Source organism: Tamandua tetradactyla, chromosome 4 (genome assembly GCF_023851605.1).
Source record: "Tamandua tetradactyla isolate mTamTet1 chromosome 4, mTamTet1.pri, whole genome shotgun sequence".
Classification (NCBI taxonomy): domain Eukaryota; kingdom Metazoa; phylum Chordata; class Mammalia; order Pilosa; family Myrmecophagidae; genus Tamandua; species Tamandua tetradactyla.
The window spans coordinates 90,691,191-90,718,540 of record NC_135330.1 but is presented as its reverse complement, the minus strand read 5'-3'; the positions used below and the strand labels follow the sequence as shown (position 1 = coordinate 90,718,540).

Here is a 27,350-nt window from a genome sequence, read left to right as displayed (position 1 = left end):
TAATTCCAGGTCTATGTTAATTTGAATGAAACTTTTGTCTATTCAGTTGAAAAATCCTATTGAAAATTATTAAAACCACATTTATATTTTGCATCAAATGAAAGATATAAGCTATTGAAATATGTTTACTAAAGTGTGTAGTTTCAAAAAACATGGTACATCTTGCTTTAAAAAGTATAAAACATTATCCAAAAGATTGAACAACCATATATAGGGGAATGTTTCATTTCCAACATTGACTTTCTGAAATTGTACCTGTTGCACATTCAGTTACATCTGCCATCTCTGTGTGCCTTTAATAAGAATTTGTCTTTCTTAATGTTAAAAATTTGTTGATCATCTAGTATAAAAGCATGTGTATATAGTAGCAGATATATAAATATATATATTATATTATATATTATATAAAATATTAATTTTTCCTAGGAGCTCTCAGTTGATGTTAGTAAATATTATACAAGGTTATTTTCCATGATGAAAAAATTCCTTAGGTTTACATTACATGTAGAACAGAATATTTGTGTAACTGTCCATGTTGGGAAGTCCAAGGGACCATCACAGATTTCATAGAGGAGGTAATATTTCTGCTGTGTCTTGAAGGATACATTTCTGTGAAAAAAAAATGGACAACAGTCATTGGATAAACAATATACAAAAACAGGAAACTTATATGATACATAATACCTAAAATGGAAAATAGAGGAAGATAAATTTATGTATTTGAACTCCATTTTTCATAAAAAAACATGCATTATAACCAAAAGTGAGATAATACCTTATGCAATTTAAGTGATTACTTTCTGTTTGGACAATATATATTTTTTCTATGACAAAGGGATAGAGTAGTATTATGCCTAGTATATTTTCTTCACTATAAATCAATTGAAAACAATTTGTGTTTACAGGTCAGTGGTTGATCTCTGGAAAAAAGTCAGTATTTAGGGATGATAGGACAGAAAGAAAGTTGGAACAAGAGTGAATAGAAGTGTGTTCAGTCATGTCTAAGTTCAAATCCTAAAATCCTATACTTTGATCATTCTAAATACAGAAGTAAGAAGAGAATGTTTTAAAATTTTTGCCTATGGAAGTCTGAACTCCTTGTTTCTCAGACTACAGATTAAAGTATTTAAAATTGCATCCAAAAAAAATTGCATCCAAAATGCCAGGAATATTAAATATATTATTCCATGCATTAAATAAGATTATTTCTAAGATGTTCTGATAATATATCTATTAAATCTCCCTATTTTAACTTACTAAATATTTTAATATTTAAATAAGAAAATACTTCTTAAATAAACTCAGTGAACTATTGCATTTAAAAATATGCACGTTTCTCTGTGTGTGTGCTTTTCCTACATCTGGGGTCAAGCTGTCTTTCCCTTCTGAGTAAGAAAATTTGCTTAAAAATTTTTGAAACTCTGATCTTTTCATCCTACTGGTTAAAATTCTCCATTGCCTACAAAATTACAGTCAAACTGCTTAAAAAACCTTTATTTAGCTTTATATTACCCTACTTCCCAACTTTTCTACTCGTTTCCATCTTAGACCTTTTTGGTAGCAGAGGCAGTGTTCACGAGTGGTATTCCAATTCATTATATAATGTTATGATTTAGAGGTGACAGGATATCCTGATAGATGGGATGTAAAATATATATGGAAAGGGGATGAAATTAATGGGAATATTGGGTGATAAAAGGAGAGCTGTAAGGGAAAAGATAGAAAATAAGTTAAGAAACAATTCAGATTTTCAGTTGTTAAACTGGTATGAATTTGCTGAGAATGACAGGATACCGAGGGACTGAGGAATTGCTACTGGAGAGAAAGTGAGAAAGGGGAAAGAGACTGAATATATATGAATATATGTAGAAAGAAGAACTGAGCCATATGACTCTTCTGAGTGGATTAAATAAAAAGTTTGTATTTCACCCAGACATATCCTCAGCTCTGTTCGTACAGTGTTTACATTGATATTTTTTTATTATTGCAATATTATGGAGTTCCCCTAAAATCAATATAACCTTAATATGGCTTCCTATTTGGTAAGAAAACTAATAATTGGAGCAGAGTAGCACCTTCATCCTTTAAAGTACACATGCTTTCTGGTTTGTCAAAGACCCGTGAATTTCCTCTCATTATCTTACATCCCTCCAACTTCACAACTTTATTTGCTTTTATGTTTAGGACAGTGTTAAATAGAGTGAGATGTGCCAAGTTTCTAGTTACAAAGAATAAAAGAGGAAAACCTGGAGAAGATGCTCACTTGAGCCTAGAGTAGTTGAGCAAGATAACAGCCCTAAGGGATGATTTTTTTTTTTGCCACATTGCTTATCAGGTGAAGAAAAGAGGACCAGGTATGAAGGTAGAATGTCCTACCTGTCAACTGGTATAACTGCATGTTATAACAGTGAAATCACACTGTCCTTAAGGCTGATTTTAAGGCAGCATTTTTTTTGTTTAATGGTGATTTTAATCAGATGATAATGATAACATTGATGATAAAAATAGTAACAATGTAAGTTTTACTTTTGCAAATAAGGTAAAAGAAATATGAAACAAGATTAAAGAAAATAAATGTATTATATATCCTCACCCTGAAGCAAACACTCCTAACCTGGAAGTAGGCATCATAGATTTCTATTTGTGTGTGTGTGTGTGTGTGTGTGTGTGTGTGTGTGTGTGTGTGTAATCTTAATCATGCATACTATATTGTTTGGAACTTATTTTGCCTAACAACATAATGCAAATTTTTTTACAATATCAGACTTCTACCTAAATTTCATAATATATAGACTCCTTCACAGAGTTAGAAAATAATTCAATTAACTAATATCTCATTAACTATTTCAAGTGTTTGTGATTATTTTTGCCATTAAAAATTATCACAAGAATGCATGAGTGATAAAGAGGGGACCAAGATGGTGACTTAGCAATGTGTGAATTTTAGTTCATCCTGCAGAACAATTACTAAAAAACCAGAAACAGTACAGAACAGCTGCTGGAGCCATGATGGTGACCAGGCACACTGTGTATCCCAGTCTGGACCAGCTGGACCATGATAGTGACCAGACACACAGTGTACCCCAGTCTGGATCAGCTGGACCGAGACTCTGGAACCGTAAGTTACCCAAGCCGTGGCGGCTGGTGGCCAGTGCCCCTCCCCAACAGGTGGCTTCCCAGAGGGAAAGGAAAGACACTCTAACAGTAGCAGGGACTGAGTCCAACCAAACACCAATTGTGGCATTAATAAACAAATTCTGACTGCTAAAAATTGGTCCCCAACTCAGGCAAAACTGGTCAAGGAGGAGGTCCCATATTGGGCTAACTGAAAAAGAAGAAAGAGGATGAAACACGGGCTTTTGTGGCTGTTTCTATGGAGGCTTAGCTGCCTCTGGATTAAGCAGCAAGACGACTCGGGCTGCAACTGCCCCAGGCATAGTCAGAAACGGACTGCTTTCAGGGCTGTCTTCCACCTGAGCCTTTCCTAGGGGAGGGCTGAATTGCAACTCAGGTGGAATCCCTCTCTCAAGGAATTCAGAACCAAGAGCTTAGCAATTTGAAGCCATTAAAACCAGCCTACAACCTCTCCTCTGTCCCCACCATGCCCCCAGCAGGGAGAGCTCACCAAAGTTAAAAGAACCACAATACCTTTTGCTGGTGGGATCCATAGGCAGACAAGTGCAAAGCGCCACATACTGGGCAGGATAAGAAAAACAGAGCCAAGAGACTTCACAGGAAAGTCTTGCAACCTGCTGGGTCTCACCCTCAGGGAAAATCAATGCAGGTGACCCCTTCCCCCTGATAGGAGGCCAGTTTAGTCCGGGAAAACCCGACTGGAGTCTGTAATACCTATGTAGACCCTCCTAAGTGTGGGGAAGAAAAAGGCACCTTACAAGCAGGAAAAGAAACAAGAAAACAAGAACTAAAAAATTGTGCTCTGTTAAACAAAACTTAAGCTAGAGGCCCAGAAAAAAGCTGAACTGAAAGTCAAAGAGCAGATAGACAACAAACTCATCAAGCAAGAAAACTCTAGGTAAGATAAATGAAAGCAATCTCCAGAATAAACTAATTAAGGTAATTAAATGTCTAGACACCAGCAAAAAATAACAAATCACACAAAGAAAATTGAAGATATGGCCCAGTCAAAGGAACAAACCAATAGTTCAAATGAGATACAGGAGCTGAAACAATTGATTCAGAATATATAAACAGAAATGGAAAACCTCATCAAAAACCAAATCAATGAATTGAGGGAGGACATGAAGAAGGCAAGGAATGAAAAAAAGAAGAAATGGAAAGTCTGAAAAAACAAATTACAGAAATTATGGGAATGAAAGATACAGTAGAAGAGATGAAAAACAATGGAAACTTACAATGGTAGATTTCAAGAGATAGAGGTTAGGATTAGTGAACTGGAGGATGGAACATCTGAAATGCAAAAAGAAACAGAAACTATAGGGAAAAGAATGGAAAAATATGAACAGGGGCTCAGGGAATTGAAAGATAATATGAAGCGCACAAATATACATGTTGTGGGTGTCCCAGAAGGAGAAGAGAAGGGAGATGGATGACAAAAAATAATGGAAGAAATTATCACTGAAAATTTCCCAACTCTTATGAAAGACCTAAAATTACAGATCCAAGAAGTGTAGAGCACCCCAAAGAGAATAGATGCAAATAGACATTCTCCAAGACACTTACAAGTCAGAATGTCAGAGGTTAAAGAGAAAGAAAGGATCTTGAAAGCAGCAAGAGAAAAGCAATCCATCACATACAAGGGAAATCCAATAAGACTATGTGTAGATTTCTCAGCAGAAACCATGGAGGTGAGAAGACAGTGGGATGATATATTTAAATTACTAAAAGAGAAAAACTGCCAACCAAGAATTCTATACCCAGCAAAATTGTCCTTCGAAAATGAGGGAGAAATTAAAACATTTTCAGACAAAAATTCACTGAGAGGATTTGTGACCAAAGACCAGCTCTGCAAGAAATACTAAAGGGAGCACTAGAGACCAATAGGAAAAGAGAGAAGAGAGAGGTGTGGAGAAGAGTGTAGAAAGAAGGAAAATTAGATAGGACATATAAAATACAAAAGGCAAAATGGTAGAGGAGAGTACTACCCAAACAGTAGTAACACTAAAGGTTAATGGATTGAACTCCCCAATCAAAAGACATAGACTGGCAGAATGGATTAAAAAACAGTATCCTTCCATATGCTGCCTACAGGAAACACATCTTAGACCCAAAGATAAATATAGGTTGCAAGTGAAAGGTTGGGAAAAGATATTTCATGCAAATAATAACCAGAAAAGAGCAGGAGTAGCTATACTAATATCCAACAAATTAGACTTCAAATGTAAAACAGTTAAAAGAGACAGAGAAGGATACTATGTACTAATAAAAGGAACAATTCAACAAGAAGACATAACAATCATAAACATTTATGCATTGAACCAGAATGCTCCAAAATACTTGAGGCAAACACCGCAAACTCTGAAAAGGGAAATAGACACACCTAGCATAATAGTTGGAGACTTCAATTCCCCACTCTCATCAATGGACAGAACATCTAGACAGAGGATCAATAAACAAACAGAGAATTTGAATATTATAATAAGTGAGCTAGACTTAACAGACATTTATAAAACATTACACCCCACAGCAGCAAGATACAACTTTTTCTCAAGTGCTCATGGATCATTCTCAAAGATAGCCCATATGCTGGGTCACAAAGCAAGTCTCAACAAATATAAAAAGATTGAAATCATACACAACACTTTCTCAGATATAAAGGAATGAAGTTGGAAATCAATAATAGGCAGAGTGCCAGAAAATTCACAAATACATGGAGGCTCAACAACACAATTTAAACAACCAGTGGGTCAAGGAAGAAATTACAAGAGAAATCAGTAAATATCTTGAGGCGAATGAAAATGAAAACACAACATATCAAAACATACGGGATGAAGCAAAGGCAGTGCTAAGAGGGAAATTTATTGCCCTAAATGCCTATATCAAAAAAGAAGAAAGGGCAAAAATGCGGGAATTAACTGTCCGCTTTGAAGAACTGTAGAAAGAACAGCAAACTAACACCAAGGCAAGCAAAAGGAAAGAAATAATAAAGATTAGAGCAGAAATAAATGAAATTGAGAATATGAAAACAATTGAGAAACTCAATAAAACCAGAAATTGGTTCTATGAGAAAAGCAACAAGATTAATGGGCCCTTAGCAAGATTGACAAAAAGAAGAAGAGAGAGAATGTGAACAAATAAGATCAGAAATGGAAGAGGAGATATAAACACTGACCCCACAGAAATAAAAGTGGTAATAACAGGATACTATGAACAAGTTTATGCTAATAAATGCAACAATGTAGGTAAAATGGACAACTTCCTAGAAAGGCATGAACAACCAAGTTAGACTCAAGAAGAACAGATGACCTCAACAAACCAATCACAAGTAAAGAAATTGAATCAGTCATTAAAAAGCTTCCCAAAAAGAAAAGTCCAGGACCAGATGGCTTCACATGTGAATTCTACCAAACATTCCAGACAGAATTAGTACCAACCCTGCTCAAACTCTTCAAAAAATTGAAGTGGAGGGAAAGCTACCTAATTCATTCTATGAAGCCAACATCACCCTCATACCAAATCCAGACAAAGATATTATGAAAAAAGAAAACTACAGATCAATCTCTCTAATGAATATAGATGGAAAAATCCTCAACAAAATTCTAGCAAATCGAATCCAGCAACACATTACAAGAATTATACATCATGACCAAGTAGGATTGATCCCAGGTTTGCGAGGATGGTTCAACATAAGAAAATCATTAATGAAATACACCAAATCAACAAATCAAAGCACAAAAACCACATAATCATCTCAAATGGTGCAGAGAAGGCATTTGATAAGATTACACATCCTTTCCTGTTGAAAACACTTCAAAGGATAGGAATACAAAGGAACTTCCTTAAAATGATAAAGGAAATATATGAAAAAAACCCACAGCTAATATCCTCAATGGGGAAAAACTGAAAACTTTCCCCCTAAGATCAGGAACAAGACAAGGATGTCCACTATCACCACTGTTATTCAAGATCATATTAGAAGTTCTGGCCAGAGCAATTAGACAAGAAAAAGAAATACAAGGCATCAAAATAGGAAAAAAAAAATTAAAACTATCACCATTTGCAGATGATATGATACTATACATTGAAAACCCTGAAAAATCCACAGCAAAACTACAAGAGCTAATAAATAAGTACAGCAAATTGGCAGGTTACAAGAACACATTCAAAAATCTGTAGTGTTTCTATACACTAGTAATGAACAATCTGAGGGGGAAATCAAGAAACGAATTCCATTTACAATCATAACTAAAAGAATAAAATACTTAGGAATAAATTTAACTAAAGGGACAAAAGACCTATACAAAGAAAACTAGAAGAAACTGTTAAATCACAGAAGACCTAAATAGATGGAAGGCCATATCATGTTCATGGATTGGAAGACTAAATATAGTTAAGATGTCAATTGTACCTAAATTGATTTACAGATTCAATGCAATACCAATCAAAATCCCAACAACTTATTTTTCAGAAATAGAAAAACCAATAAGCAAATTTATCTGGAAGGGCAGGAGGCCCCGAAATGCTAAAAGTATCTTGAGGAAAAAAAACGACGCTGGAGGTCTCACACTGCCTGACTTTAAGGCATATTATGAAGCCATAGTGGTCAAAACCGCATGGTACTGGCATAAAGATAGATATATTGACCAATGGAATTGAATAGAGTGCTCAGATATAGACCCTCTCATCCATGGACATTTGATCTTTGATAAGGCAGTCAAGCCAACTCACCTGGGACAGAACAGTCTCTTCAATAAATGGTGCCTAGAGAACTGGATATCCATACTCAAAAGAATGAAAGAGGACCCATATCTCACTCTATACAAAAGTTAACTCAAAATGGATCAAAGATCTAAACATTAAGTCTAAGACCATAAAACATTTAGAGGAAAATATAGGGAGATATCTTATAAATCTTATAATTGGAGGTGGTTTTATGGACCTTCCACCTAAAGCAAGAGCACTGAAGAAAGAAATAAATAAATGGGAGCTCCTCAAAATTAAACACTTTTGTGCATCAAAGAACTTCATCAAGAAAGTAAAAAGACAGCCTACACAATGGGAGACAATATTTGGAAATGACATATCAGATAAATGTCTAGTATCAAGAATTTATAAAGAGATTGTTCAACACAACAACAAAAAGACAGCCAATACAATTAAAAATGGGAAAAAGACTTGAACAGACACTTCTCAGAAGAGGAGATACAAATGGCCAAAAGCTCATGAAGCTCAATGTCCCTGGCCATTAGAGAAATGCAAACCAAAACCACAATGAGATATCATCTCACACCCATCAGAATGGCCATTATCAACAAAACAGAAAATGACAAGTGCTGGAGAGGATGTGGAGAAAGAGCCACACTTATTCACTGTTGGTGGAAATGTCAAATGGTGCAACCACTATGGTAGGCAGTTTGGCGGATCCTCAAAAAGCTGAATATAGAATTGCCATATGACCCAGCAATACCATTGCTAGGTATCTACTCAGAGGACTTAAGGTCAAAGACACAAACGGGCACTTGCACACCAATATTTATAGCAAAATTATTTACAATTGCAAAGAGGTGCAAACTGCCAAAATGTCCATCAACAGACGAGGGTCTAACCAAACTGTGGTATATACATATGATGGAATATTATGCAGCTTTAAGACTGAATAAACTTTTGAAGTATGTAACAACATGGATGGATCTTGAGAACATTATGCTGAGTGAAACTAGGAAAAAACTAAAGGACAAATACTGTATGGTCTCACTGATATGAACTGACATTAGTGAATGAATTTGGAATATTTCGTTGGTAACAGAGACCATCAGGAGATAGAAATTGGGTAAGATATTGGGTAATTGGAGCTGAAGGAATACAGACTGTGCAACGGAACTGGATACAAAAACTCATAAATGGACAGCCCAATACTACCTAACTGTAATATAATTATGTTAAATCACTGAATGAAGCTGCATGTGAGAATGATAGAGGGAGGAGGGCTGGGGACATAAATGAAATCAGAAAGAAAGATAGCTGTTAAAGATCGAGATGGTATAATTTAGGAATGCCTAGAGTGTATCAAAATAGTGAAAGGTACAATGTACAAATTTTAAAAATGTTTTTGCATGAGTAAGAACAAAGGAATGTTATTATTGCAGGGTGCTGAAAATAGATGATAATTAATACTTTAAAATGTCACCTTATGCGTGAGACTAAAGCAAAAAATGTTTATTTGTTACAATTTTTTTTATTTTGACTAGAGCATTTCCTAATATAACTCATGTAGATAGTTTGATTACACGTCATAAGTACTTGAAACCTCAGGTTGGACATTAAATTTTGTTGGTCTGTCCAGAGTGATGCCCCAATGAATCCCAGAATGATTTTATTAGTGACTGGAAAAGTATTTGCAAGCCCCCTTTGGGGAACGGTGAGATCAGGGAGAAATTCAACTTCCCCAAGTTGAATTCTTGATATTCTCACAAGCAGTGTGGACAACCAAAGCTAAAGGCTGAACTCCCAGTCTTGGGGTTTGTTCATATGAAACTTAACCCCACAAAGGATAGGTCAAGTCTACTTAAAATCTAGGCCTAAGATTCACCCCCAAGAGAGCCTCTTTTCTTGCTCAGATGTGGCCTCTCTTCCCAGCCAACATGAAGAGCAGTCTCACCACCCTCCTCCTCTCTGCATAGGACATGACTCCCAAGGGTGTGGACCTTCCTGGCAATGTGAGACAGAGATCCTGGAGTTAGCTGAAACTTGGCATCAAAGGACTGAGAAAAACCCTAGAATGAGCTGAGAATTAACATCATGGGATTGAGAGAACCTTCTCGACCAAAGGGGTAACAGTGAAATGAGACTAAATATCAATGGCTGAGAGATTCCAAACAGAGTCGAGAGGTTATCCTGGAGGTTATTTTTATGAATTAATTAAATATCACCTTGTTGTTCAAGATATAGTGGAGAGACTGGAGGGAACTGCCTGAAAACATAGAGCTGTGTTCCACCAGCCGTGTTTCTTGATGATGATTGAACAATGATATAGCTTTCACAGTGAGACTCTGTGAATGTGAAAACCTTGTGTCTGATGCTCCTTTTAGCTACTATATCAACAGAAGAGTAGAACATATGTAATAAAAATAAATAATAGGGGGAACAAATGTTAAAACAAATGTAGTTTGAAATGCTAGTGGTAAATGAAAGGGAGGGGCAAGGGGTATGGTATGTATAATCATTTTTTTCTGTATTATTATTTAATTTCTTTTTCTGTTATCTTTTTACTTCTTTTTCTAAATCGATGCAAATGTTCCAAGAAATGATGAATATGCAAATATATGATGATATTAAGAATTACTGATTGTATATGTAGAGTGGAATGATATCTTAATGTTTCATTTGTTAATTTTTTAATAAATAAAAAAGAATGCATGAGTATCAAAACTGTTGTAATTTTATCGGACCATTTAGAGGAACTAAATAAATGTCTGTATATAAGTTATTAGGAAATTCCAGTGTAAAATCACCATAAGTGGCACATAAATACTCACTAGAATGATTAAAATTGAAAGGAATTATATTACAAAATGTTTTCAAGAACATAGAGTGAATAAACTCATGCACTGATGCTGGGAAGTTGAAATGTTACAATTACTTTGCAAAACATTCAGTTTCTTGTAATATTAAACTTACCTTTTATGTATGACCCAACAATTCCACTTCTAGTTGTTCATGCAATGAATAAAACTAATGGTCCATACCAAGACATACGGAGCATCAGAAAATCCTAAAAGTGAAACAGCCCAAATTCTAACCACAGATGAATGGGAAATCCATTGCAGTATGTGTTTAAAATGGAATCCTCTTAACAACAGAAAAAGTCCAATTAGTGATTCCGTGCATAAATAGATGTCTCTCAAAAATATTTTGGTAAACCAAGAAGCTAGCCACAGAGAGCAATATATATTATGTTTCCATATATATAAAGTGCTAAAAGAGAAGAAAATAAAATAGGAAAGCAAATCTATAATTGCCAGGTCCTAGGTTCACTTGTTGCAGTCTGTTTGCAAAAGGATAAAAGGGAACTTGATCGCAGTGGGGACATTGATCTCTATCTAAATTTTGGTAGTGGTTTCATGGATGTTTATATTTGTGAAAACACAATGACATGTAGTGAAAATTAATACATTTTATTGAATATAAAATATGTTAATAAAATTAAATTTAAACATTATGGTATAAGGTTATTATTCCAAATCAAGAAAGAACATTAAATTGAAGAAGTTGTCACCCATACCAAGTACATATACCAAACTTTAGAAATAAAAATCAAATTCATGTGTAACACATTATCTATAAAGGACAGTGCCTCCCCAGCAAGCTGTAGTTTATGAACAAATGAATGTATACGAGCTCTGTTGGCTTCAGTCCACATAAGAGAAATATACTCTGACACTCTGACCATAGTCTCCAAGCAAATTGATTATTTCTTTATACTTTTCCCATGACTTGTAAGCACTGAGAGAATTCCAACTCCAGAGCTGGTTTGCTTTAAATTAAATTACTGCATTGCATGGATTTTCAGAAACAGTTTTTGCTTATGCTTTAATATTTATGAAGTCCGGATCTGCTTTGTCATGACTGACCAAGCGTGCATCATGACCTAGCTGTCATTCCGTGAGTGGGCATATCAGTATTTACAGAATGATATTAAATGGATGGGTTGCTTGAAAGACCACAAAAATTAACCAAACACACATAAGAAAAAGAAAAAAAATATGAGAAACTCTGTATCTATTAAATAATTAATTTACAATAAAAATTTCCCACAATGAAAACTTTAGACCCTTATGAATTCACTAGTGAATTCAAATAAATATTTAAGGTGGAAATATCACTGTCTTCATCAAACCCTTTCAGAAATTCCAGGAAGTTAAGATACTTCTCAACTCATTTTATGAAAGTGGCATAATCTTACTTAAAAATACCTAACAAAGTCATTTTTCAAAAGAAAATTGCAGTGTAGTTATACCTCTTAAACATAAATGAAAAATAGTAGCCATTTTTCAAACAAATCTAATCCTTCAATACATAGGATAACTACCACCATTACAAATTGGTTTAATTTGAGCAATGCAAGACAGGTTTAGCATATTTCATCACATTAACAGAATAATGGAGAATACCATAGGTCATTTTATAGAGAAAGGAAAAAAATTTTTTTAAACTGAATACCCCTAGGGGGTGCAAGGGTAGTTCAGTGGTAGAATTCTCATTCACTACGTGAAGACCCAGGTTTGATATCCAGCCCATGCACTTTCAAAAAAAAATCAGCAAATGGTGTTGCAAAAACAGGATATTCACATGGGAAAAGAATGAAATATGACCCCATCATACAGCATACATTAAAAAATTCAATTCCCCATTAATGATGAAAATTATCAGCAAAGTAAGAAAAGAAAATAACTTGCTTAATTGAATAAGACACCTATGAAAAATCTACAGCTAATGTAATACTACCAGTGATGCATTAAAATTGTTCCTTTACCCCCCAGATGGGGACAGGCATTGATATTTCACTAATGACTTCTAATCAAAATTGTACTATCAATCTAAGTCAGTGCAAGAAAGATGTAAAGTCCCTTAATATTGGAACAAAGCAAAAACAGTTCCACATTCCACCTGATTCCTGAGCTCCAACTGCACTCTGCTGCTTGGATGCTGTGCTAATTTGCCAGCTGCCGGAATGCAACACACTAGAGATGAACTGGCTTTTACTAAAAGGAGATTTATTTCATATAAATCTTTATATGCCTTCAGAGGAAGGGCAGCTAACTTTCATCTGAGGCTCTTTCTTATGTGGGAAGGCTCAGGATGATCTCTGCTGGCTTTCTATCCAGGGCTCTGGATTCCAACAACTTTCCCTGAGGTGTTTTCTTTCTACATCTCCAAAGACCTGGCCTGAGTAGTGCTGAGATGAGGTATGCTGAGCTGCTTGGGTTGTGCTACGTTGAGATCTCTCATTCAAGCACAAGCCAATTAAATCAAACATCATTCATTGTAGTAGGCATGCCTCCTAGGTGACTGCAGATGTAATCAGCAACAAATGAGGTTCACATGCCATTGGCTCATGTCAACAGCAATAGAGCTAGGCACCTTCACCTGGCCAAGTTGATGCCTCAATCTAAATACCACAACTGCCATGAAGTACACTGTATACACATAATGAATTCTCTTTATTGCATTAACTAGTTTTAGAGAATGCTTGTACAAAAAATAAGAGACCATCCTAAAACAGTTAGGTTCAACTTAATATATATTTATGTGCAGAGAGTGTTTTATGCCTTTCATTCTCTAATGGTGGATTGATAGGCTTTATTGTCCTAGAAAGAAACTTTACACAATCAGATTTTGAGGGAATAAAATGAGATTAAGGAATTTAGAAAGCAGAGCAACCTTTTATTTACCCTTTAAATATTGTTTAGCACAGAAACTGAGAGTTCACTTAGGGTTTGTGAAAAGGTCAGACCAATTTTAATCCCTGTACCAGACCACATCCTCCCTCTATGACACATATAAACAGCCATATCTCCCTGGTTCTAGTGTCAGGAAGGAAAGAATGAATATTACTTAAATAAGCATAATCAGGAATAAAATCATTATTCAAAGAAAAGTACAGAGTTCTATTTGCTATGGCCCATTGTTTCTTCAAATATCCTATTTTCCTTCAAGTTTCATCCTTCCTTTCACATAGCCTTATCTTAGATTTTCGAAGTGATAATGATCAAGAGAATGTTCTTGCTTGGCTGGAGGGACAAAGAGACGAAGGATGTTCCAGTGACTCATTGATCCCATCCTCAAACTCAGGTCTAATTCCCCTCTCTATTCCGATTGCTGCTCCCACCACTAGAAAGGTATTTTCCTCAGAAACAGGAAACTGCTACCACAAATCACAGTTTCTACTTTTGCCCAGAGTGCAGAAAAATGTTTCTTAATGACCCCTCTAAACAGATGGGACTGAAAATAAAGGAAATTCAAGGGACTGAACTGAGAGTATGATCATGGTGTTTATATTTATAAGCAGTCAGAACACATCAATTTGCCAAGGCACACCAGTGGGTAATTTGTCACCAAGATATATGAGAAGCTTAAAAGTCACCTGAAGATTTAGTTAAAAATGCAGATTTGTATGCAGAGATCTGAGTTCCAGTTGGGATTCTGCATTTCTAACAAGCTCTGAGGCAATGCTGAGGGTGCAGCTTCATGGATAATATGTTGAGGATTGACAGCCTAGATTTAAATGCAGCTCACTATTCTCTAGACCTTAGACTTGTAGCTGAGACGCAAGACATAGCAATTGAGAAAAACAAATTTAATCTTCAACTGCAAAGATCTGAGTGAAAGTTTTTGAATTATGGTTTATTGGAAAGGGGGGACATGGCTGTCTTAGTGACCATATTTTGTCTGAGGATATTTTTCAAGGCCTACTTTACATCTTTGTTTCAATGATTATAGATCAATGGATTAAGCACTGCGCTGACAAAGGTGTATAAGACAGCTATAATTTTGGATTCCTCAATAGTCCTATCTGTTTGTGGCCTTATATACATGCAGAAGATTGTCCCATAAAATAGAATGACAGCCATCATGTGAGAACTACAGGTGGAAAATGCCTTATGCCTTCCTTTCTCTGATTTGATCCTGAGTATGGCAGCAATAATAAGGACATAGAACACAAGGATGATGGTGAGGGAACTGGAGAAGTTGAAGCCAGCTGATATGAGAATGGCATGTTGCTTGAGATAATTATCAGAGCAAGAATGCTTAATGAGGGGTGGGTCAACACAGTAAAAGTGGTTGATGACGTTGGATCTACAGAGCTCAAGTGGAAGGTCAAGATGGCCTGGAACAGACCATCTGAGAAACCATAAACGTAAGGAAATTAGGCCGGGCAGGTGCAGACTCTCCTGGAAATTTTCACACTGTAGCACAGTGGGTTGCATATGGCCACATAGTGAGTCATAGACCATGGCTGCCAACTTATGGATCTCGGTAAGGAGGAGTGCAATGAAAACACAAAATTGGGTAAAGCAGCCAGCATAGGAAATGATCTTCTTTTCAGACAACAAATTTCTCAGCATCTGTGGAGTTGCACTGGAGATTTAGCACAAGTCCATGAAGGCTAAGTTGGTGAGGAAGAAGTACCTGGGTGTGTGAAAGCGAGAGTCCATTCTGATGAATGCTATCATGCCCAGATTGCCTAAGACAGTGATGAGGTAAACAACTAGAAAAAACACAAAGAAGAGAGACTGGAGTTCTGGGCGATCTGAAAGTCCCAGGAGAATGAATTCTGTTATTGCACTGCCATTTTTAATGAGAATTTTATGAGAGTCTGTGTTTTCTCTGGGAACAAATGCCAATAAAAAAGACATATATGTACAGGTCACATCAAGGATAATCAAAAACATTTTCTCTAAACCTGCACATGCTATCCCAAATAATCTTTTCCAATATATTATATAAAGAGATTTCATATGTCTACTGATTTGTTAATTTTCCTTTGTATTAAATTCCTTATAAGCTTTCTTCTGTATACCTACATTTGTAGGTTAGCTGTACTTAGAGCCAGAGCTATACCTTTGCCTATACTCTACACACTCCATCCTTACAAGTGACCTACATATCTACTGTCTCCTGGAAATTTTCTTTGCCTCTCAAAATTCACTTATTTGACAAGGTCCATTTAAAAGCACAGGACCAAGTGTAACTACAGAAACTTCAGTTTGAAACATTTTCAAATTTTCCTCTGGATGTGAGACTGAAACCGTTTTTTTCGCTCTTTCTTTGTTCTAGCACTCTCATTCTCTCACTTTCTTTCTCAATAAAAATAAGACAAAATAATCAGTGTTGGTCCAAAAGAATGAATCACTTGGATATTTCACTCACTTTTCTCCCTGTTAAATTTTTCATGATTTTGAGTACGTAGAGTCTAAAGGGCTTTGTGAAAATTAGTGTACAAAGAAATTGCATGGGAAGATTTTTATCAAGCAAATTCACAGACAGTTTGTTTTAGAAGGTCTTATGTGGAATACTGAGAACTTCATATTTAATAAATTATCCAGAGGATTCTAATGTAAGTGCTCCCCGGAGAGAAACAGTCACAATGGTTCAATGACTGCATTTCTAATCAAAGAAAAAATCATATTTAAATTAAATGAGGTCTCATATAGTATTTTGTGAATGGTCAATACTAATGACTTAATAGCAAAGAATATAAATTATTTTCATATTAAGTTTAAACACTCAATGTTTAAACTATTAATTATATATTGTGTCTGTCAAGAGGTATTTATATTTCCTCAGATATTTAAGCTCTCCCTATATAATAAATCAGTGCTGACTCTTTCCTTCTCTCAAGCTGTTTTATTTTTGCCCTTCCTCTTGTAAGTAAAATCTATTCCAACCTTTCCCAATTCTCATCTCCTTCAAAAATTAATCACAAGAACATATGTACTGTAAGGTTTAGAAAGCTATTAATGAGGTCATTATTTGACTCTATTACTCCACTAACCAGGAGAACAAGTATTTGATGAATATTTGTTTAATAAACTCATAATAGTTATTTTAAATATATAGTGACCATTAATTACATAACTGGTGCAGCTTCTAAGTTCACTGCATGCAATAACATTAAATTACACAAAACACCACATGGCATACACTTTTATCATCCACAATTTACTAATGACAAGAATGAAATACAGAAATATCAGGTAACCAAGCCAAGGACACAATGTTAATGACATAATAGCTGAGACAACAACTCAAACTCATCCTATTTCAGAACAACTTTTTTACATGCTGCTGTAATATATTGCCTCCCCAAACTTGAACTTTTCCAGGAAATACCATTTATAGACCCAGAATGTCTTGAGAAAAGAAAGGATAATAAACAGCTGGGACAAGGACATAATGACATCTTTGAATATTGTAACATTAAAAAAACAGCATTGTGTCACTCATTTTCCCCTTAACCATAGGCATTTTCTACTGTGTGGCTTACTGGTATACTCAGAGACATGTACTGGGTGTCTGACCCATAGCCTGTGATCACCTGTTCCTTAACATCAGGAAACACCAGACTTAAAAACAATAATAAAGCTTTCATTAGGGGTCAGTTGGGGTCCAGAATTGCAACATTGTTTCTGCAGTTGAACTGTTTATTGACTGTGGTCAAATGACACCACTTCTCTATTTATAAGTGGTGATAATAATGCATCCTCCATCCCTTTCAAGTCATTGTTGATGTCAAACTGAATATTTGTAATGCAAATATTTGTTAATATTCAAGATACAAATTTGGGCATTGTTGATATATAAATTAACAAAACCTTTTAAAATCCTCCCTTCTGGAACTTCTTTATAGTGGAGAGAGAGAAAGATAGTATTATAAGTAAGTACAGGAACAACTTTTTAATTGGCGGTAAGCGTTATGGAAAAACAAAGAGAAATGAGGTTTGGGGAGAAGGGTATTTTTGAAATTTTAAGCAGGAACAGCCAGAAGACTTCACTTAACAGGAAATATCTTTTGAGCAACAAAATGGAAGATGAAGCACATAAGCATTAAGAATTTCTTGGATAAGTCTTCTGGAAAAATAAACGGAAGGCACAAAGATAACATGTAGCCATTCTATGGAAACTTCTAGTAATGTCTGTATGTGTATTTTTCTGTGTATGCACTATTCATGTAGAAAAATAGAGAACATTCCAGTTGAGAGTTTTCCTAAAATTAAAATGCTTTACTTCATTAAGGAAGGCTCACACATTCTTATGAATTTTCTACTAAGAATATTAGCAGTTTTCACAGAAAAAAATTGTCAGTTGCAGTTCTCTTAAAGAATTGTCTAGCAGTAAATGCTATGAAAACAGCATATATTCTTGTGACAGTAACAAGGTGGCATGAGGTGGTATTTTCATATTCCTCTGCGCAAATGAAACTCCAGAAAGAGAATAAGGAATGCAAACCAAAACAGAGAAAAATGAGGGGAAAACACTCAAGACATGAGAATTTAAGATTTTTGTTTTTAAAGTCTTGATAAAAAATGAGATTTGAGTGATTCGTTGACAGCAGGATGCATTCATTGCATGTCACTGAAAGACTGCCTTTGGGATCTGCAAGAATTTTGACTCATAGGCACAGTGACTTGTGTGGAATCCAGATAGATCTAACTGAAGTAAAGCAGAAGCCCTGGGCCTTGGAAAAATACAAAGAAATTGCTATGAATAAGATATATTTACAGAAAAAGATAACTGCAGCAGGTCTGGATGCCTGTGTCCAGGTAGAGTAAAAGGTTAATGTCGTCTGAACAAAGAACTTAGAGTTTCCCTGATAGTAATCAAGGGGAGACCCTATCCATTCATGCAGGCTGACAAAAAAAAAAACAGTTGGACGAGAAAAACTGATTTGTAGAATCTGGAACTGAAACTTCTACATCATCTGTACAGCCCAGTGCAAAACTATAATGCAGTGACCCTTGCTGAAAATTTGTTAATACTTTTTGGAGTCTTAACCAATTTTCTGAGCACAGGGCCCTGGGTAACTACACAACTCTCATGCCCATGAAGAAGGCATGTCTAGTCCCTGAGGCTGACAATGGGAATGTAGCAGCTGAAGGAGAACCCCTACTCCCCTATAGACAGATAGGAGAAAAGCGAAAGAGAAAGTGTAAGCATGCCATCTCAAAGGACTAGCAATCCAGATATATTTTGTAGGATATTTAGTTACATACTAATGAGAAAATGCTATTTTTGTAAACAAAAAAACATAAAATATTTAAAAAACTCATTGTAAGAATGATATTTAAACTTTTTTCTTTTATTTTTAGCATGAACTCTTTGCAACATCCAATGAAATTACAGATTCTCAACCGAGATAAATTCACATACATAAACTTTTAGAAGAATGTAAGAGCCTCTAGTTGGGATGAGCCAAGTATAGGAACCCCTTCTCCAAGCCCACTTCTAAAAAATGCACTTATGTGTGAGGAGAGTTGTGTGTGTTTGCTTTTACTTGGTTCCTTTCCACCAAGTGATAGTTCTGTAGAATATTTTCCAAAGAAATTGAAGCAAATTCTGACAAGCATGCTTACAGACAAATTAGCAAAGGATCCAACTTCATTACAGAGGAGTAGTCTTTGAAATCAAGTTTTTGATAGTTTAGCATAGAAATGTGACAAAGTCACACAATACTTAACATTCTCGGAGTAAAGAGGCATGCAACCATCCATCCATCCATTCATCCATCTACCCATCCATCCATTTTCTATTCATTCTATCATTTGTGCATTTAACAAATGTTCAGGGAACACCTGCCTTATGCTACTGGGCTGTCACTACCATGAGAATAAGAGTAAGCTAAAAGGTAAATTGTGTTCTCAAAGAAATGTTGCCTCATTGGGTGAAGGATGAGACACATATATTTTGTGCCTCACTATCAAGTTTAGATTGTGAGTTTAGAAAGATCATATTGCAAACTAATGGAGAATAGGGGATGAATTCAACAGAAACAGAGGGTATAATGATAGTTGATTAACTCAACAAAGGTTTTTGGGATGCATCTGTATTTTGAGTTTCATGATAAATGCTGTTTTGACACAATGCACAAAGCTAATTACACGTACTTATTTTCACACACATATGTATATATGTATATACTGCATGCTAATATGCATATGTGCAAATATTACTGTTTTCTGTTCTATAAGATAATTTCTCTGATTCTGGTCATTCTAAATCCCTTTCTTCTCAAACCATATGTGGTCACAATTTACTCAGTAGCATTAAAAGCAATATTTCAAACATATTTTATTTAAGATGTTTGTCTCAATTGCTGAAAAGTTTTTTGAGCCCTCTCAGAAAATTGTAGATCTGAACACTTTAAGATAACTCAAAATGCCCTACCTTTTTTCTTTTAGATATAGTCTTAAGATATATTTTTCCTTTAGATATATTCTTAAAATATATTCTTAAAGTAATAAGGATATTGCTTTATTAGTTTAGTTGTATTTTATTTATTAGTTTCTAGAGGAATACAAGTTTTCTGGTTTTCAACAGTGAGATTTACAGCTTTGTTGATCATGGAAGTAACATCAGGATATCAGCAAAATTAATTTACCAAAGAGTAAAAAGCAGTACTTCTGAACATAAAATTCAGGGTCAGACTTATCAAGATGTAATCATTTCCTTGAGATTTAGTGCTCTGCAAAACTACTAAGAAGTCTAAAGTATGATATATGTTAAGAATTCACAATTAAAATGTGCCTTCAATTTTCATTGAGCTAATTGAATTAAATTTTCCCCAGTGAGACATTTATACTCTGAAGAGCATTATAAAAAGTATTTCATTGCCCTGAAACTATTGAGCACAGAATTAAGCTATGTAGTTCAGAATTCAGCAGCTTCTGCCTCCAAAATTTCAAAATTCCACTTAAAGTATGAACTCTGTCATTTCAACTAGAATGTGTTTCTCACTTCATTCATGCATTTATTTATTCATTCAACTGCTATTTAGTGTTTAAAATTTTTTATTGGGCCGAACTTTCCTATGTCCTAGGTAATGTGGCCAACAACATCAGTCTTGCCCATTCCTTCAAAAAGTTTGTAGTCTGGATTTGTGGAGAGATGGCTATTATAGGATGATATAACAAAAGTACAATCAAATGCCATGTATTTCCCCAACACCTTCTTGATCACAGCTTTTAACCTCCTCCCATTTGCTCACTTCTGTCAACACATGCTTGTCTCCTTGTTTCTCTAAGAAACCAAGGGGGATCTACCTCAGGGCCTTTAATTTATTGTGACTATGCTTGGATTGTTCTTTTACAGATATTCATATAGTATTAGCCTTCTATTCAGGCAATGCTCAGATATTATTTCCATGAAGAGCTCTTCTCTCAGCACTGATACCACTATGATAGCACAACTTTCTATTTCATTGCCTGCTTTACTTTTCTTCAAAGCACACCCATCTCTATGTCAAACACATACATTCATACTAACACAAATACATATTCATGTAAACTGATATATACTTGATATAGAAAATAAATTCTTTTCCATTTGAATATAAGTTTCATGAGATCAGGAACTTTGCTTCCTTGCCTACTATATCTCTAGTACATGGTACATGCCACTTATATAGTGTATAATTTTTAATGACTTATGAATAAAGATATAAAGGGTGTTCATTTTCTTGCTCCAAAGACGTATTAAGGAAGTATATCTGGAGAAAAAAATGATCATAACTAACCATAGAAAGGACATTTTAAGCCAATGATAGTAAATATGATGCCAAGGTATAGTCTCTGCTAACATTACAAAAGATCCAATTGTTTTCATTATTTTATAGCTGACTGAGCGTGATAAGAAAGTAATGAAAGCAAATTTCTTAATCCTTTCATATTGTCAAGTTCCCTAGAGACCAGGTTGTCAGTTCAATATATGAACCTGGAACTCAGGTCAGGGTTGGGGATATGAGTTTGTTATTCATTGCAGATTTCTTATATCCCCTAACAAGTGGATACATATGAAGAATGTTAAGGAATAATCTTTTGCTGCTCCAAGGTTTAGAGGTCAGCACAAGGAGGGAGAAGAGTCAACAGATCTGACTGGGAAAAAGTGACCAGTGAGGGATGAAGCAAACCGAAAGAGTAATAAAGAAGCCTAGGAAAGATGTTTCAAGGTAGCTGGATGGGTCAGCTTTGGCAAGTCCTACTAAGAGATTAGATAAAAGTAAGATGGTAAAATAATTTTCAGATATGGTATATGGAGTTCTTTTGAGTTCTTGACGTGATTATGTTCAATGGAAAAGTAGAATAGAAACACGATTGAAATTTTAGAGAGCCAATGGAACATGAGGAAATAAGGACAATGACTACAGATTGTGCTTTAGAGAAAATTAATTGTAAAGAGGGATGGAGAAAGTTTGGTGGGTGGATGGGGCTGTCAGTCTAGAAAATTATTAAGAAAGGTGATACTAGACCCTCTTTATAAACAAATAAAGATATTCCTACGAAGTTAGAGATTTGGGAAGGGATATAATTTCAGAAGTAAATTTTATGAAAAACTCCAAGGAAGTGGAAGAGCTGGTCAAAGACAGAAACAAGGACACATAATAAATTTTGAAAGGAGGGAACAAAATATAAATGTTTAAAGGTGGATGAACTTATCTGATTATTTCTATTTTTGGAAGGGGTGAAATGTGAGGCAAGACAAAGGCCACAGGGGGAGTGTTGGAAAATTTTCTCTAGTTGTAATAAGCAGCTTTGATAAACGATCAGAGCAAAGGAATAAGTTTAAGTAAAGTTGGGCTACTGTCAGAAGAGTAGAATTGATGGTAAGTGGAACAATGGAATTGAGGATGATTATGTGAGTGATTATATAATAGACCATGAAAATCTCAGCTGAGCAGTGAATGAAATGTGGGCATGAGAATAGTGATGATTAATAATAAAGTGCCACTTTTCTTAATTTTGTGATAAAAAGCTGTTAAAAGATATGTATTATAGTAGATGAGTTAGATAAGAAGGGGTAGTGAATACAGATGTGAACCACAGGGGAGTTTCAGATTCTTTTAGAGAAATCTTGGTGAATAGGTAAATGAGGGAATTATGGAAAGATGGGGAGACTCATCATATAGCTTACAGTAAAACAGGATGGGCAGGATGAACTAACTTCTACTTTTTGGACTCACTTGTTTATTCAGGTGTAAAGGGGATTGCAGAGCACTGCTGTCTTTGCTCAATGATTGTTCTCCCTCATGGTTCTTGGAATGGGAAAGAAATATTGAATAGACATTTACCTGATGTCAAATCATTGCTTACATAACCTCCACCATGCAATCTCACCCAAGAAGGCTTTCATTTCTTTGCTCCAAATTTGCAACCCTTAACTCACTACATTGAACAATCAGTAGGTCATTTAACTGACAAAAGTTTATTGAAATCTATGTGCAACCTTGGGAGGGGAAAGATAAAAAATTTAAAGTACAATAATTAATATCCTTACAATATCCCAATTGATTCATAAAGCCAGTAAGTTATTTCTTCAGTATTCCCATGGTCTAATATTAATAGAATGCTTGATAAGACTCTTTCACGTGTATTATTTGGTGCTCTAGGTATCCATGTAAGTGTGATAAGTGTTATCTGTATTAGAAAATGCAGTATACTGTGCAGAATTTTTCTTCAGGATTGAAGTATGGAAGTTGTTATTTCCCCATCTGCCAGGTATATTAGCAATTGATGGTTCACAGGTGAATTCCTCTTTGGGAATTTGAGAGGAATTGTATTGCCCAAGATTATACCCCCTCTAAGAGGATATCCCACATACAAAACTGGGGGAGTACAAAAACACACTTTAATCACAATTTGAGAATCTCTGAAGGACTGTCTCAAGCTTCAGAGCTCCACATGAGATTACCTGAATCCTCTGTACAACTTAGTCATAATTTAACTTCTCCTGTCCAATCCTGCTTCCCTCACCCCTTTATAAGTACTGTTTCTCTATGCACTCTTCAATAAACTTCCTGCATATAAATATCTGCCTCAGGGTCTGTTTGCATGGAGCCCAACCAAAGCCACTAAATTACATATAATGATGCCAAGACCAATAGAGCTAAAAGTTGAAGTTGCAACTTAAATACAACTCTGCCAATTCCAAAAGTTTTGATATTTTATTGGACCCAGCCCAACCTATATTCATTCATCAGATAGCCCTATATATATGTATATATTCTGTGGATTAGCCTCCTAGCATCTTAAATATGCATATTTATATTTTTATATTTAATATAAATATAAATATTTATATTTATATATATATTTAAGATGGTAGGAGACTAATCAACAGAATAAATGTTAAATCCTTTATCTTAACAGAAGTAAAAGACTTAATTAGAGTACAAAATTAATAGCAAATTGTGATTTCTTATACATGACAGAATAAGCTTTAGAGTATGTGTTTCTGTAAAATTTTCTGTAGGGTTTCTTTCACATCTTTATTTTTCAAATTTCAGATGAGAAGATTTAGCAAAGGGATGACCACCATGTAAAAGACAGAGACAACCTTATCCTGTTCCATTGAGTAGCTAGAGGTAGGGCACAAGTGCATGAAGAAAATTGTCCCAAATAATCTGGTGACAGTCATAAGGTGGAAGGCACAAGTGGAGAAGGTATTTTACCTTCACTCTAATGAAGGCATCTTCAAGATGTCAATGAGGATGCATAGGTAAAATGTGAGGACTTTCATAACACAGCTGATGACATTAAAACTGGAGAAAGCCATAATGGCAATGTCATTGATGTGATCATCACAGCAAAAAAGTTTGAGCAGAGGTAGAAGTGGTCACAGTAGAAATGGTTGATCCTATTACAGTTATAAAAGGGCAACCTGAAAATCATCAGACTTCATTTCCAAAGCCTTCTAGCAATGAGGTGGCCACTAGTAAGTTGAAAATTCTCTCAGTCATGAAAGTGGGGTAGAGCAGGGTGTTCTAAATGGTTGCAAAGTGATCATATGTCATCATGGCCAACAGGAAGCACTCAGTCTCCAGAAAGGAGTCAAAAAAGTAGAACTGGGCAGCAAATCCATTGAAAGAAATAGCCTTATTCTCAGCTACGAGGTTCACTAGCATCTTAGGAATGACAGAAGAGGAGTAAGAGGCATCCACAAAGGAGAGGCTACTGAGAAAGTAGCACATGGGGGTGTGGATACAGGGATCAATCTTAATCAAAGTGATCATTCCCAAATTACCCACCATCATTGCCATGTAGGCTGACAGAAACAATCTAAACACGACAGCTTGTAGATCTGGGTTCTCTGAGAGTCCTAAGAGGATAAGTTCTATTGCTTCTGCTTGATTCCTGCTTTGAGTCTCTTTCATATATCTGTTCATTTGAGCTGGGGTAAAAGAAAAGATAAAAGATGGACTTTGGTCAAATGAATGCTTAAAAGTGCTATAAACAAAATTTTACAATATATACTTATGCTGGTTTGAAAAGATTCATGTACCCTAGAAAATCTCTGTTTTAATCTTAATCAATCTTGTGGGAGCAACCATTTCTTGAATCCCTACACAACAATGTAGGTTGAAATCTTTTGATTAGATTATCTCCATGGAGATGAGTCTCACCCAGTTGTGGGTATTAACTTTTGAATAGAGGAAGATGTGACTCCAACCATTCCAGGTTGTTTTGATTACTTTACTGGAATCCTTTAAAAGAGGAAGTATTTTAGAGAGATTCCCTTTTTTGAGAATGATGAGAGTCAGAGCCCATGCAACCAGAGACACTTGGAGATGAAGAAGGAATATGCCCCTGGAAGAGCTTCATGAAGCAAGAGGCCTGAAGAGAAAGATATCAGATGTCACCATGTTTGCCATGTGCCTTTCCAGTTGAGAGAGGAATCCTGATATTCATCAGACTTCTTGAACCAAGGTATATTCCCTAATGCCTTAGCTTGGACATTTTTATAGCCTTCCTTTAATTGGGACTTTTTTTGCAGCCTTAGAACTGTAAACTAGCAACTTATTAAATTCTCTTTTTAAAAAAAGCCATTCCATTTCTGTTTTATTGAATTCTGGCAGCTAGCAAACTAGAACAGATTTTGTTACCTGAGAAAGGGGGTGCTACCACTTTTGCAAATACCAAACATGTTGATATTTAGATTGCCTTAGATTGGACATTTTTATAACCTTGCTTTAGTTGAGATATTTTCACAGCCTGAGAAATTTAAACTAGCAATTTATTAAATTCCCCTTTTTAAAAAGCCATTCTGTTTGCAATATATTGCATTCTATCAGCTATAAAACTAGAACAACACTCATACATATTCTAACAGAAGAGCATATTGCGAAAAGTAAGTACTAACTAATTTCCTTGAGCAAGTGCTTGAGAATCTATTAATCACAAACTGGCATTCCCTCTGGCATTATTCATTTATTGAATAATAACAAGGACTTCAGATATGTCACTACTGCATATAAAAAATAAATCAAGTGCAATATTAACAGACTTTTAGATGTCAGTGCTAGAGAAAGATGATGGAAAGAATTCAGTCTGCTGAATAGTCCTTTGTAGTACTAACATAATTCATTAAAAAATTAAAGGTTAGAAACATTAATCAAAAATGTCAAGGGAAATAGCTGAATCTCTTAGGAGTTAAAAAAATTTTTTTAAAAATGGAACTATGCAGCTATTATGATTCCAAACCATCTCACCTTCCCAGAATCAGTATCTGTAGGAAAAAACATGCTACTAAAACCATGAGAACTTTCAATAATTCAACATTTAGAGAACCTGATGCTAAGAGTGAGTAAACACCCTGGAAAAAAGCGATGGAATTTGTTAAGGTAGTGAAAACTCCTAGCACCAAGGTTTCTAAGATCACAAAATAAACAAGAAACACAAGAGAAGCACTTGAAACTTTGTAGGCATCATACTGAATTGGGGAATAATTTAATTCCAGGTAAATTCAAATGGAAATAAGTTTCTTCCCTAATACAGAGTAATGAACCCTGGTAAAGGAAGGAAAACAATCTCAGAATAGATGAAGAGTTTAGATCTTCAAGTGAAAGTGTGGGCATCAGCTCTAGTGGAATTCCTCTCCACTTCCACTCCAGTCCCTCACCTCTTCCTTGAACTCAGGCTATTGAACAGTAGTTAAAACTGTAGTAGACCAACCATCAAATTATAACTTAGTAGTTAAGAAAAGATGTTTAAAAATCTTCATTACTCACAGCAGGAAGTCATTTTGTACTGCCTGAAATTGAAACAGGGGACCAAAGTTGATACCTTTGCTAGTATTGGAGATAAAGGGTATAACAGACACAGCTGGGGAGAAAGGTGGGCAGTAACTGATTCCATTCTCCACAGAAATGTCTACACATGTTGTGTGCCACTTAGTTTCCACTGAGACAGGGGCTTGATAGACTCATCCACAACAAAACCTAGCATGTTCAGAGAGTACTGTAAAACTTTCAAAGAGTCATTACACCCATTATCTTACATGAGCAATACCACAAATCAGTGAGGATGATGAGCAGGTATTATCTTAAGTTATATGAGACTAGTGAAATATGTAGATTTATGAGCTGATCAGTGGGAAATCCTGGGCTAATGCATAGGTCTTATTATTATTATTATTAATTTTACATTTAAATTTTCAAAATT

General features: G+C 35.3%; 1 long non-coding RNA gene and 2 pseudogenes across 1 annotated transcript in view; all 3 read right to left on the bottom strand.

Annotated features, from left to right (window-relative positions):
- Positions 1-428: 428 nt before the first annotated feature.
- LOC143679154 (uncharacterized) overlaps positions 429-27,350 on the bottom strand; it is a 68,332-nt gene continuing 41,410 nt past the window's right edge. Inside the window, exon 3 of the long non-coding RNA XR_013173572.1 lies at positions 429-609. This is a non-coding gene — a long non-coding RNA (uncharacterized LOC143679154). The remainder of the gene's footprint in view (positions 610-27,350) is intronic.
- Positions 14,535-15,554, bottom strand: LOC143679356 (olfactory receptor 5M11-like; annotated as a pseudogene).
- On the bottom strand, positions 24,130-25,075 carry LOC143679153 (olfactory receptor 5AP2-like; annotated as a pseudogene).